Genomic DNA, 13173 nt, shown 5'->3' with positions numbered 1-13173 from the left:
CGCTGTACTCCGCTTCGTTGCAGGGGCGGCTCTGAGGGCGGCGGGCTGGGGCTGGGGCTGGGGCTGGGGTCGGAGTCGGAGTCGGAGTCGGGGTGGTTCCTGCCTGGCGATGCCTCCAGGGCCTCTGCTGCGCCTTCCCCGGGAGGCCGCGGGCGGGCGCTTCGCATTCCCCAAGGGCCGGCCGCGGGGAGGCTTTCCTGGGCGTCGCTCCGCTGGAGCAGGCACGGACACGCTGTTCCGAGCGCAGCCCTCGCCTTGTCAGGAATTTAGCCTTCATTGTTCGTATTAAACCCATCTTGATGGGTATACGTGGTCGAAAGCTCAGCGGGTTTGGTTCTGAGCGCTGTTTTGATGTACCGAGTTTGCCTCGGGAGGGGCCCTTGGCTCGAGTCTCACCTGAGCCGGCATCCTAGGGAAGGATGTTCAGCGCTGAAGAGAATGCCCTGCGCCGGTTCAAGGAAACCGTGCCAGCTAAATGCTTAAGGTCGTGTTATGGTTAAAGCTCCTTCAGTTTCGGTGTTCGGTTGTACGTCGGTGTTTTTCTTCTCCGATTGCAAAACATTAGTTGAGGTTATCAATGGGCCGAGTGATCCAGGCTTTTCAGGTGAGGTGAAGGTGAAGAAGGGTGGTTTGTTGGTCCTTTTGATGTATGTCATTTCTCCGGAGAGCTGAGTGAGATATTATCTTCTGTGATTGTGACATAGGTTTTCAAATTCCCAGTGGCAGTTGTAGATTTCACTTTCTTTGCCTTAAGTGTTGGTAACTCGCTGTTTACCTTTGGGAATGAAAACAGGAGAAAAACCTTAAGAGTACTGTAAACAGTACTGGTTTGGAAACAATGTTCAATTTTAGATTAAGACAGTGTTTAGAAAGACAGTGCTTAACCAAGTCCTTTTTGATCTGAGTTATTTTCATCTGTTAATTTTCTTTTTTCTTTCTTTGTAATTTGAACAGAGTTAGTTAAGAGTGTTTTGGTTGGAATATATGGCAGTATATGAAGAGATCAGTTGACAGCTTTTTGATTTGAAATAGTGGAGCTCTTCAACATTCTGCCATATTAGGTGTATGTTTGTACTTAAGTACTGGTGTGATTTTCCAAATGGATTCTGCCAGTCAACATACAGTAAATGGTCTGTTGTGGTTAATACTTCTTTGGAAATCTCATGTCAGGTTGTTTCTTTTTTTTATTCATACACTACTCAAACTCCCAACAAAACAGTTGTTATGCTGTGTGCAGGCAGTCCTTTTTTCCTTATTACTTTTTAATTTACATTTTCTTTTTTTTTTTTTTTGTAGAGTTCAGCTAGATCAGTGTTTATATATACATACAGACAATAGTTTATATATATAGTATATGTATTAGTTGCTGTAGGTGACTGAGGCCAGAGTGATTTGAGGTGAAGTTACTTGGACTTGCTCAGTTTCCACTGTTACAAAGTGCAGCTATATCAATAGACCTGCTTAAACATGAAGTTGATCTTGGCTTTATCTGCCAGCTAGACACAATAATAGAGGTGTGAGAGCTTAGTTAAGAAGTCTCTATCACCAGGCTGTTGACAGGAAATTACGGCAGTGATGATAGCAACAACTGTTATTATTAGTATTTAAATACGTCACCTCATAAAGCATCTTTTAGAGAACTATAAAATTGCAACAGTTGGAATGACATAGTTATGCTTATCACAATATGGAAAGATTAAATATCAGAGTATGTGGCTTTGTTAACTATCTTTTTTAACAGCTGTGATTTTGGAGAGTTTCACAATTCATGGTTGAAAATTTTACAGTAACTTAAAAAAGACTGGAAATTAATTTTGCACTTTTACACTGCATGTTGCTCTTTCTGTAATCACCTCTCTGTATCTCTTCATTTTTTCAAACATCCTATTCTAAAAATTTCCTTAAGGGTTAGGGAAGTTGAGATTAATGAAAGTTAACTATTTCTTTAAATTATCTTTTAGGTGGCTTGAGAACCCATCAGTGATTCTGTATATAATCTACAAGTATATATCACAGATTGAGTGAAATAACTGGAATTTTTCTGTTCTTGTTGTATTACAAAAATACACTGGTAAGTCAAGAAATTGAATCTTAAAAATCTGAGCAAAGCTGGATCCAGAACATCTTCTCACAAACAACCAAGTAATGTGATGAATAACAGAGGTGGTGATCTGGTAGCAGGCAAAAGAAAGAGTAAGTAACTGCAATTCCTGGAGAAGGCTCCAGACTGCCAGCTTGTGGTGAATGTAGCAGCGCTGGTGTGGTGGTAGTCTGACGATACAGATTTTCCATAAAGGTTGCAGTCTGAGGTGTAAGTATGTGAAGGAACATAGTAACTTAGGAAGACAGATAATTAGGAAAATCTCCAAGGTATCCTCACAGGAAGAACTCAAAACTTCCATTATTTAACTTCAGAAGAGTAATTTTTTTTTAATGTGATTTTTCCTCCATTTATGCATTTACAGTCTTCTTATCTGTTTCAGATATTGTGAATAAACATCTTTATTTGCATGGTTAACTGAACATGACATGAATTAAAAGTGATATGATAATAAATGAATATAAAGAAGTAATTTCTCTCTCCAGTCCCTGGAGCAAACTGCAAGTATCTGGCTCTCCATTATGTTTTGTAGAATAGCAGAAAGCTAGGAGACCATGCTTCCAAGGAAATTGTTTGGGTTCTCTGGAAAAAATCTATTACAGGTTCAGAGAAGAAGGAAACATCACTTATGTAGCTGTAAGTAACCATCTCTCTGTCATTCTCAGTACTGGGGTGTACCTTGAACTTGGAAGGCTCTCAGGGAGGGTATAGCAAGAGCCTAAGACCAGTTGGAAACTAAATTAAATTCTTATATTCTATCTTACTGTGACAGAACCTAAAGTATGCCTTCAATACACCTATTTCAATATTATGTTATTAGCCAAATGTAGATTTTTAGTGCTGCAGACAGAGTTTTGTGTGTTGTGGTCCCCAGGTCTCTCCAGTCACTGGGCTGTTCATCTTAATCTAATTTTATTGCTTCCTTCCTTCCATTTCTTTCTGGGTAGTAAACATAATGTTGATACTGCAGTGATAAATTGATGTAGTTCTGTCTTTCTACATTTGTATTCATTTGGAAACACTAAATGTTGATAATAACAGTGTAGTTAGTAGTGTTGATGCCATTCCCTTGCTTTAGCAAAACTGAGCACTTAATATTTATCTCCAAACCTGCTCTGGTACGCTTATTTTCACTCAAGCCTTTGGTTTCACCTCTAGTAACTTCTGCATCAGTGATGCGTTTTCCATATGAAGTCATGAAGACTAAAACTACATTAAGAGATAATCGTTCTTAAATAAAGCAGAAAGAATTGCAGATTTTTCATATGCACTGAGGTAATACATTTAATAAAATATTCTCCTTTCCTCCTTATGTAGACTACAGGCTTTTCCAGGAACCTATCCAGGCAATGCCAGCTTAATGGTCAAAACCTTAAAATAGAGGTCAGAAGTACTAAATTTGGATGTCCAATTTAGTTTCTGTTACAGGATTATGATTTCTAAGAACTTGTAACATAGGAAAGTACTTACATTTAGCACACATTCCCATTTATTTCAGTTGGTACTTGGCTCTGCTCATTAGATAAGTGCTCAGAGAATAAGGAATGCGCAATCACAGAGTAAGTTAGGAGCAAGCATTCACTGCCAAAACCAGGGTGCCCTTGTGCATTTATATTAATTCCCTCATATGTTACAAGCACAACTGTTTAATCTGTATCATCCTCACTCTGTGGCACATCAAAGGTGTATGTCACTGACTTTTGACTTGGAGTTGAGCACACAATAGCATGCTGACGGGATTTACTCATACTTGCCCTTTATGTGGAGTGAGCATGGTGCTGGAGTATGTCTTTCAGGAGTGGTCAGTTTGAAGTTCCTATTCTAGCATTTCTATTGGGCCAATAGAGATTTTGTCTACCTGATGAAGCCATCAGTGTCAGAACTTATTTACATATACATGAGTTTGGAAGGTCTATTAGGCAGCATCAGGCCTTTGCTGAGGCAGTAGCAAATCTGGGACAAAGTTGTGTAGGGCTCATTACTATTTGTTAAATGTTACGCACAAGTTGGGTTTCTCTGTACAGAGGAAGCTACAGGCCACGTTGGTTGCTCTTGGTGGTTCAGGCTTTTTTGTGGATGTCATGTGTTGAGTCCTTACTTCAGACTTGTTTTTCACTTTATTTTTCCTTCCCAGATTTTGATGTCACCTTCTTGTAGTCCTTCCCCATATAAACAAGGAGGCAAATTTTATTTCTGAATGAGCTGATCTATTTTTGGATTCCTTCTGTGACAAATGACTAGGGATTCTAACAATTGAACTTCCTCCATTGCAAGCCATCTTAATCATCTGCAGACCAGGTTTGTCCTCTAGAATGAATGAGGAAGAGATAGTAAAGTAATTAAGACTGGATTTGGGTCTCATTACTAATTGAATTTTAACTTAATTATATTAAGGCTGAAGTATTAACCCATTGTAAACATTGGAGATTGTTTCTTAGATACATGTTTGTGAGTGAGCTAACTAGGAAAAGAACTTCCCTCAGAACTTATACCTCATCTCATGTTACATTTGTAGGTTTTTAAACTGACAACAGAGGAATTTAGAATAGGGAAGTCACTCTAAGGGTTTCAACAAATAAAATAAACTTTATGCATATTAAAAATTGAGGGCAATGTGGAACTTGTTTTTGCTTGGATGAGTGCTGTGTAGAGAATCCTTTCCAGTGAAGAGGAAAGAGAAGTAGGAAAGAGAGACAGTAACAATGTATTTGCATAATATTGTTTACATGGATTATGCTATTTTAATAAGTTACTTCATTTATCACAAACTCAGGTATCTTCTGAAATCCAAACCAGATCAGAACAACCACAGAAACTAAAAGAAATTGTATTTCTCAAAAATCATTGTGTATCAGATACAGGTATGGAGCACACTTTGTTTTCCATTTGCTGCATTTGATGAAATTGTTCGGTTCAAATAGGTCCTTTTTTTTTTTTGCGTTTCCTTTCTGTAAATTCTGTCTTATATCTGCTACTCAGGTTTCCTCAGTGTGTCTTGTGAAAATAATCCAATGTAGATTAGCCATGCTGTTTTGTAATTCTTTGCTCTGCAAGTATGATATTTTTAGAACTTTTTGCATAGCAATTACTGTTTTGTTTTATGATTCCTACCCATTACCTTTACCCCTAGCTTGGCTCAGTTAGTTAGGCTGTGTGAATTGACAGACACTCCAATTCCAAATATGCAACTGCTTTTGTAAGCTAAACTAATGATGGCTAATAACTGGGGATGCTGAAGAGGCACTCCTAAATCCTGGATTTACTTTGCTGCTGCTCTCTTGTGCTGGTCGTCATTTTCATCTGTTCATGCAGGAAGGCACTCCTGGGAACTAAACAGAAGATTGGTGACTTGTTTATGAAGGGGTTGTTCTACTGGTAGTTATCCTGTGGCAGGAATAGCTTCCCACAAAGACCTTTCCAGGGGGAGTTACTATGCAGAACATAATGAAGGTGCCAAACTGTAAACACTAGGAATTGAATAATTGATATTGAATAGTCAATGACGGAAGAGAAGGGGAATATTATTCTCTTGATTATGGCTCTGTCTACTCTTTTGGAAACAGCAATATCATTATACATAGGAGTGCCAATAACTCTGTTCCAAGGGTTTGTTCTTGATAAAATAGTCTCAAAAATAGTAGATGGTAGTTTTGCTCTTTGGCAGACCTACAGGTCAGTACATGGGCAAGCTCTGTGCTTGTGTTGCAGCATGTTGTAATTTGGGTGCGTTTTTTTGTTTTCTATTATTGAAGCATAGCTTACATATGTTTTCATGTATATCCTAATAATGAAGTTTGGTTTTGCGTCTTTGCAGTGTCCAGAGGAATGACCTCAATCCTCACCTTCCACTATGCAACTGTTATGAGCACATATTGTAGAGAGCATCTTAAAACTGCAAAATCCTGAAGGTACATGATGTGAAAGGATTCAAGATAGTGGATAAGTAAAGCAGGCAGTAGGTTTCCCTGTCAATTGCATATCTCAGCAAAGTGCTTGGTGTATCTCTCCATCAGCAAGTGACAAGATATATTCCTCTTCTTGCAGTAGGTAACTCCAAGCAGTAATTCCAACAAATGCTTAAATGGAAATGGGGTAAGGGCCTTTGCATAGCAGCTTTACTACTTGAAGACCACTCTGTCAAATGATCTTCAAGCTTATCTGTAGATAACATTCCATAAGACTGCTTGGCAGATGCAGCTTACAGAGATATTTCTTAGCAAGCACCCTGATCAAGCATGACTTCTGGTGGAGCTCTGAGGATAAAAGGTCTCTGGACCTTCATCAGTACCATAAAAGGCACTGACACAGCTCCCAGTCTGTTTTTAAACTTGTATTTTGGTGAAGACTGTCCGTTTGGATCGACATGAACTGTTCTGAAGGGTCAGACTAAAGGGTCTTAGCAATTCATAAAAAAAGAACTGCTTTGGTTGTGAGAATGAGAAGGGTGGTATGTGCAGGTAGTAAGAGTTACTGAGGTTGTAAGAAACAAAAAATCCTTGATTCCATAGCAGCTGGTGAACATTATATACACCAATATTACTTAATTTTATTCCCCCTTTTGTCATAATACAACTAAAACTTCCAGATCAGAAGAGTGAGAAGGAAAATCCAGACAGTTCTTCCTAACTAGAGAACAAGGAATATATTCAGTAAACAGGTAGGAGTAAAATGGACTAACACTTTTTTTTAACATATTTGAAGCCAAAAATTTGATCTTCGTTCTGGAATGGTCATCCAGGACTTTGAACCATATATCCCACTCAGTCTAGTACAATATACCAGTCTTTCTTACAAGATATCAATAACTAGGAGATGGATCAGTGATAATGTATATTTTTCTGTAAAAATAAAAATTTGCAAAGATCACCCAGAAGATACAGAGTGATCCTGCACTACCACCCCAGAGACTGAAAATAAACAGCTGAAATTATGTGAGCACACTGCTGTAATCTGTCTATTGATAAGGTTACAGTCTTTTCCAAGGTGAATGCTGTTCTGGCTTCTGTGAGGTCTGCAACCTTTCTTTTGTGAACTTGTGAAGTAATGCAGTGAGTATTCTACCACTGCCACATACCATGACTGATGAAGTAAGTGAAATCTAAAAGCATTCCCATGTAGGATGAGAGGACCTTGGTAATGTGTCTCATAGATGAGTGTGAAGGTGTAAATTGTAAAATGGAGAAGCTGAGCTAGAAAATTTACTGGTGATACATGACCTTAAGACATCATACAGAAGTATCACATACAAGGTTAGGCAGGTCATCATGACAGGAAGAAGACCCACGCATATATGTTATGGTAGTCCAAAACCTTTCTCAAAATCCAGATTGTTGCAGGTTCTAAGGAGTGAGGAGTGAGTTCCAGTTCTTTCTGGTCCCTTCAGCAGCTAGCTGTCCAGCCCAGGAGAGGGATACAAAGTTGCATCCAAAGTAGGTCAGTACTTCGGCCAGTATTTACTGCTACAGTGAGTATTGAGTTGACTTTTTTTAATCTGTGAAACAAAGCTGATACACTTTAGAAACCCGGAAATGAGTCTCATTGATTCTATGAGAAAATTGAGGAGGATGCTGAGGCAGATAAATTGTGATTGTGTTTCTTTGTGTGATCTTTCTTGCAGTGATTCTGTTGCGAATTTGACAGCTAGTGGAGGTGAAAGCTGGTAGGCAGAAGATCCTCCTTCTGTGAAGTTTTCCATGCAGTGAGTCAGCATTGGCAACTTGTTTAACAGTTTGACGCTGACAGGTGTGAGGATTCTGAAGGTCTGAAACTGAAGCCCCTTGCACATGTTGAACTGGTGTGAAAAAAAGGTGCTTAGGGGTCTGTTGCCATCAAACTAGGCATCAGAGGACTTCTTATTTTTGGCTTGAAATTGAACCATATTCTTTTGAGTAACCATGTCTTTCTTGTGAGGTGGAAAAGACAAAGGTAACAGATCTTTGACTTTATAGGCACATGTGCTGAGGACTGGTCAAATACCCCAGACAATACTACATGCTGTTCTACATGGGCTAATGTACCAATACTTAAAATTGAGACGTTGAGCATCCTGCTGTGGTAGCCTGTCATAAGGTCAATGGGAAATTATTTAGAAGTCTAAGACTCCTAATACAGAGGTTTTGTTGAGTCTTGATCTTTGTGCTGTTACTCTGAAATACCATAAGAAGGAATGGCATGAGGTCTGTGTCCTAGCCTGGATGCTCCAGAGCGAAAACTCCACACACCACCTTCTTAGTGAGAGTAACTGGAAAGAATCTAGAGGCATGAATTTAAATTACAGAAAAGTGGTCAAATAGTGCATATACCAGTAAGGAGTACCGCATTATCCAAGGGATGTCCAGGAACTATGGAATGCTGTAGCCCACCTGGCAGAAAAAAGAAACTGGGAAAAAGCCAGACTTGATGTGTGTTGAACACATTAGAATGCGGACACCATCAAGGTTTCTGTGGAAAACTTGTCTCCACTTAAAAAGTATTTGTACAGCTGCACCGCAGATACACATGAATTATCCCTTAAAAGATAAACCAACGTATTTCCTTACCATCGTCTTACTAGGTTTTTGACATTATTAATTTTTATACTCTGCACATTAGTGTACATGATATGGTATGGTATGATACTCGCTCTTTAATACTTTTCTATCACAGGTTGTATTCCAGCGCAACAACACTAATTTATATCAGCATGTTGCAAGACTTCTGAGACTGGTGGCAGGATCACTACAACAATTTAACTGGAGAGTAGTTCCTCACAGGCAAGTACACAAATGACCAGATGGCCTAATACAACAAAATTTGTACAACCTATGGAGAAGTCGAAGTTACTTTGTGGGTCTGAGCCTGAGGATCTATTCCTACCCTGAGTGGACTGCACAAGTGTTAGCTGCTTTATTAGCTTGTGTTTTGTTTAGAGATCAGCGTGCTAAGTGGACTCTGATGAGGAAAAAAGAATTTGGAAAGTACTTTTCATATTCTACAAGATTTCCACAGCCTAGTTGCTAATCTCTCTGGACCTTAATTAACTTTCTACAAGTAATAACAGGTGTGTCTATTTCTGATTCCCTAGTCATATATTTATTGTAGGACCAACTGGTTTTTGAGGCAAGGAGACCTCTTACTGCTAGAGAAAACATAACAATGAGTTGGTAAGTTGTTTTGCAGGAATTTAGCTGAGTGGATGTGAAATACTGATGGGTAAAAAGAATCACACCTACTCTCAATCACTTGCTTTTTACTATATGCAGGACTTGCTCTGGATGATCTGCATAGGCAAGTGTTTGTGTTAGGCTGGGCCAGCTAAAACGTTGTTTTCTAAGTATGTGGGTGCAGCTGCCTATGAAGAAATGTATTGCAGTAAAATCCTCCAGTTCTCGAATATGGCTGTAATGGCTGTCTAAAAATAATACCTAACAAAGGGTGTCCTTTGCAGGGGAAGCCAGAAATAACCTTTTTCTCTATCTAAATGTAAGGCTATTATCAGTTAACCTACAAGCAGCAGCTTGACCCAGAGACCACGAAAGAGCTGACTTTAAAGCACATTTTCTACGTAAGGAGTCTTGAGCTTGGACTTCCCTCCCAAACAGATAATAAATACCAGTCGCTTCAACTTTTTAGCCTTGGTTTTGTAACGAGCCGCGTCCCGCCTCCATCCGTTCCCTGGCCCCGCGCTGGGCCGTTCGAACGTTGTACCAGGGACACGCGGCAGCTTCGGGCTCGGGCCCGGCCGGGCCGGGCGGGAGCGCGGTGGTCGCGGGCCCAGCGCGTTCCCGCCCCGAGCGCGGCCGGTGCCGGCCCCGGGAGCGGGGAGCGGCGGCGCGCAGGCCCCGCCCCGCGGCGGCGGGAGCGGCGGGGCTGGGCGGTGCCTGGCGCCCTCACGTCCCTTCCCTCGCTCGCTCGCTCCCTCCCTCCTCGCCCGCCTCTCCGCCTCCCCCCCGTCGGCGCAGCGCTGTGGTGAAGCCGCATTGTTTGTGCCGCGGGGGGAGGGGAGCCGCTCAGCCCCGGGAGCCGAGCGCCGAGCCCGCAGCCGGACGGCGACGCGCGCCGCGCCTCACGAATGCGCCGCGCCCGGCGGCAGCAGCAGCCCCGCACCCAGCGCCGGGTGACCGCCGCGGGCAGCGCGGCCCTCGTAGCGCCCGCTCGGCCGCCCGCGGCTGCCGGACGCGGGGCCAGGCGGCAGCACCGGCGGGGCCTCCGCCATTAACCCGGCCGAGCGTCGGCCTCAGCGGCGGAGCGGGAGGTCTGTCAGCCGCTCCTCGGCGGCTCCCACAGCGTGAGTACGGCCGGGTAGGCGGCGGGGACGGGCGGGCGGGGGCTGCGGGGCCGGGAGCCGGCGGGTCCAGCCGCAGCGGGACGGGAGAGCGGCATAAGGGAAAGAGCAGGGCGGACCGGACACGGTAGCATGCGGGGGAGGGCAGCGGCGGGCGGGCGGAGAGGCGAGGCGAGCGCGGCGGTCTGGGGGAGGGAGGGAGGGCGCCGCTGGAGCTGTTTTGTCAGCCGCCATATTTGTGGGCCGAGTATTTTCGCGGCGGGGAGGGAGTGACTGTTGGGAAGGGCTGGAGATGATGGGCCCGGGCAGGAACCATCCTGCCGGGGGCCGGGAGGGGGGAGCGCCGCGCCGGGCAGGAACCATCGGCGGGAGGGGAGGGAGCGCGTTGGAGGCTCCCTGGGCGTGGGCAGGAAGTGTTGGCGCGGCACCGGCGGGGGCGGGCCCGGGGGCGTGGGCAGCCGCGCGCGGGAGGCAGGATTCCGGGATGGCCGCGGCAGCCGGCGGCATGCGGGGTCTGGCGTCGGTGGGCTTTTTCCGCCGGGCCGGGAGAGAACGGCTCTGGTGGTCCCGCGTGTCTTGGCCGTGCCCGCGCACGTTCGCTGGGCTCCGTGAGCCCCCGCTCTGGGCCGTGCCCCGGGGAATTGCTCCTGCTGCGCGGCTGAAGCGGCGGGTGGTGTGCGTGTAAGCACTGTTTGCTTACCGTCCCTCATTGTCTAGGACTAAGGAGTATTCTTGTGTCTTTCTCTTTCTAATGGTCTGCTTGAAAGTGCCATTAAGAGTGGAATTCCCTAATCCATTGAGCAGGGATCCAGGGACTAAAGACAGTTTATTTGAAGAGGAGGAAGGTAACTAGGGCAGAGATTGTCATTTAGAAGTACATGGTACTGTACCTTTCGTGTTAGTTTTAGCTATCCTACACCTTGATAAATAGCTTTTTTTTTTTTAAATTTTATTTTTGCCTCGTACCACGTATTCCACAACAGCTATCTCAGTGTACTTCTGTTATGGGAAGGAAAAACGTCTGCTGGTGATTTCCTTCCCAAGTAGCTGATGCAATTCTAGGAGATGAGAGCTGTGGATAACTTTCCTGGTTTATATCCCGCGGTCTTTGAGGACAGTGCTAACAGAAGAGCATTAAAATAATTTTGTGTGCGGTTAGTGCAGTATCTTTGTGGTCATTGAATGGAAACTTGTCTTAATTTATGCTTCAAATTTACATCTTGGTCCTCATTCCTATTGATCTACAGGATACTGGGAAGGGGGGCAGGGGGTAGGAGGGAGAAATGCCAGCTGAAAATTGAGTAGGAAAAGCAAACCAATTGTGGCTCATGAATTTGCTATGCAGAACTCTGGTCTTCATCCGGAGTATTTATAGAACATTTGCAAACAGATGAATTTTGGAGACACCAAACACTGCTTTGGCCTCTGGGGCATTTAAGTTATTCACGCTAAATTTGCATGAAATTCGGCCTGAGTACTACCAGTTTCGATTCTGTGCGCATTACATTGTATTTGTAGGGTATTCATTCTGTGTTTGAGACTGTAACTTCCTTCCTAAGTCAGCTGTATTTACTGTTGAGTATTGCAGTATACTTGGGTGCTAGCTCAATAATTTTTTTTATCAGTCTAGTTCCTACAGTTCATTTTACTTTTGCAACAGCCATCCTGAATTTTTAAGCAAGATTAAAGATCTTGGGCTTTTGAGTATTTTCCTCCTATTTTTAATTCTTGCCTGAAGCCATACTCGAGAATCTTGGGAGCAGAGGGGGGTGGAGAGCTTAGAAACGTAGCATTAATGTGTTTTTCAGTGATACTGGGCTAAGGTAGTGTGGACAAGTTACACATGTTTTTGATTTCTGAAGGTCACCTCTCCTCCCTCCCTCTGTATTTTTTCTGAAACAGTCTCTATCCTCAGGAGCCACTACGAACAGATACACAACCAGCTAAAATGTAGGAAGGGGCATTAAAAGTACCAAAGCAGGCTTTTGCTTCTAGACAGAATTGAAATGCATTTATACGAGGTAAACCTGCTGTAAACCTTGTTTCTTGATTGACAAGTAATGTCATTCTGATCTGTAATAAGTTGCTGTACATGGACACAACAGTGCGTTTTAGCTGAAGAAGCCATCATTACTTGTTCACAATAACAGAAATCAGGGCCACTGTAATACATTTGGGTCTCTGAGTTACAAAATCTGTATTGAAACTGGAAACTAATTTTTAGTTTTGGTTAAATTACTGGTATGTTTTAGTGGTTGGACCGTCTTTGGTAGTATTAGTTGTTTAAACTGTTTTCTGCAGTTAAGAAACTTGTATGATCGAATCCTCTATTGTTTTACAGAATTTGATTATTAAATGCTTCTTCCAAAGTTGTTTGAAGAAATGGAACCTTTTATATTCTACTGTTGTTTATAAAGAGCAGAACAGGGATCTGTCATGATTGTCTGGCTATATGGTATAGAAACTAGTAATGAGGGTTAAGAATGAGTTGTATAAAAGTCAGATTTATGAGAAGTACAATTCTTGCATGAATAATAAAACTAGCTTAGGTTATGAAAACAGAGTCTGTTTGTGAGAGCAGACAGATCAAAGCCTTTTGGGAACTAGTCTTAGGGTTAGTTGCCTAAGTGATCTAGTAGTCTTCCTGTGAAAGAAGTTCCTTCAGTACTATGAGGTCTTTAGAAATTGGCATCATAGACTTAAACAAAAGGAAGCAGCATGGAGTAATTAACGTAGTTAGTTGTTCAGTTCTTGCTGCTTTCTTCCTAAAATAGGTATACTGGTCTTTCACAGCAGTTGTGTTTTGATT

The 13173-nt window shown here is 42.8% G+C and overlaps 2 protein-coding genes across 9 annotated transcripts in view; one reads left to right on the top strand and one right to left on the bottom strand.

Moving 5' to 3' along the window:
- ZBED4 (zinc finger BED-type containing 4) overlaps positions 1-13173 on the bottom strand; it is a 914269-nt gene that overhangs the window by 26139 nt on the left and 874957 nt on the right. The window lies entirely within an intron of this gene.
- Positions 1-13173, top strand: part of BRD1 (bromodomain containing 1) — a 66611-nt gene that overhangs the window by 139 nt on the left and 53299 nt on the right. The window contains exons 1-4 of one of the 8 annotated variants that reach the window (XM_050988025.1): positions 50-3376; positions 4236-4399; positions 4875-4962; positions 5916-8853. The gene's annotated coding sequence lies outside the window, so the exon portion shown is untranslated. Of the gene's footprint in view, positions 1-49; positions 3377-4235; positions 8854-10017; positions 10368-13173 lie in introns of those variants that run through there. The other 7 variants (XM_050988030.1, XM_050988026.1, XM_050988024.1 and 4 more) reach the window with 7 other exon arrangements.

This window comes from Serinus canaria, chromosome 1A, assembly GCF_022539315.1.
Source record: "Serinus canaria isolate serCan28SL12 chromosome 1A, serCan2020, whole genome shotgun sequence".
Classification (NCBI taxonomy): Eukaryota; Metazoa; Chordata; class Aves; order Passeriformes; family Fringillidae; genus Serinus; species Serinus canaria.
This window is presented reverse-complemented; position numbering and strand designations above follow the sequence as displayed.